This window comes from Labrus bergylta, chromosome 23 (genome assembly GCF_963930695.1).
Source record: "Labrus bergylta chromosome 23, fLabBer1.1, whole genome shotgun sequence".
Taxonomy (NCBI): Eukaryota; Metazoa; Chordata; class Actinopteri; order Labriformes; family Labridae; genus Labrus; species Labrus bergylta.
In genome coordinates, this window is record NC_089217.1 from 21,777,234 (window position 1) to 21,778,386 (window position 1,153).

The following is a 1,153-nucleotide window of genomic DNA, read 5'->3' on the forward strand; positions in this document are numbered from 1 at the left end:
TAAGGATTTGGTGCTGTACACATAAAGATTGAGATAGGATTGTATTCACTGATGTTTGGTATCATTCTGCAGTTGAACTCTGTTTCATTCAGTAAAAACGTCACTGCTGCTCCACGTGAGTGTGCTGCACGTTCTCAGGAACACAGCAACAAAGGATCAGAGTGTTTTGGGGCAGACGGCCTCATGTTGTCACATCCGGACTGACCTGCAGAGAAATGAGGTGACTGTTACAGCTGAACATTGCTGCAGGGCACAAACTCTCAGCGGTGACCTTTCTCTGCATTTTTACAACAACTGTGACGACAGACCGGAAACTCTGAGAGATACAAACGTCTGGCATCTTTCTAGGAAACAACAGATCAAGTTCATCTTATCTAAGGAGTGTCCGTTTGATTTAATATCCTGAGAGCGGCTCCACCACAGAAGAAGACATCTTCAGTTTTCATTTTTAAACTGTTGCAGCTAAGCAGCGCCCTCATGTGCTACCAAACCTCAGGGTTCTTCTTCTCCCCACCCAACATCAACAAATGAATAAATAAATGTCTGCAGCTTTGTGAGATAATAATCTGAAGTTTGTTCTAATCAGTCCTCTTTGATTAGATGTAGAATTTTGTGTTTAAATATGTTTATTAAGGAAAACAGAAAACATCTGTACAAAGCATCCATATAAACATGTCACAGGCCTGACGTCACAGCAGACAGTATTTGTGAAATGGATCCCAAATGCCCCCCCCCCCAGAACCTGATATATCATGTGTAAACTTGAATTAATTATTTTAACTCTGCAAACAAACTTCAAACTATGTGTGACCTCATTACTACTGTTTTTTTAAACAATAACAATATAAACATAAAATGAATGTTTTTTTATATTTTAGGGTTATATAAACATACATTACATTATACATTATATTAATATATCATTTAAAGGTGCTTTTATTATTTATCTCAGACTGAAAAACGGTTGTTTGAAGTTTAACGGAAGTTTAATTCTAATAAACAAAAAAGGGTGACGTGTCTGTGACGTTTTTTGTGACGTGTTCTGTCGGTTCTGTCCGTCCATAGGTTCTGTCGCTTGTAAACACCATTTCCGCTGCTGACGTGACAGAGTTCCGCTTGTTTTGTACCTCGCTGTGATCCGACGGGGCGGTGT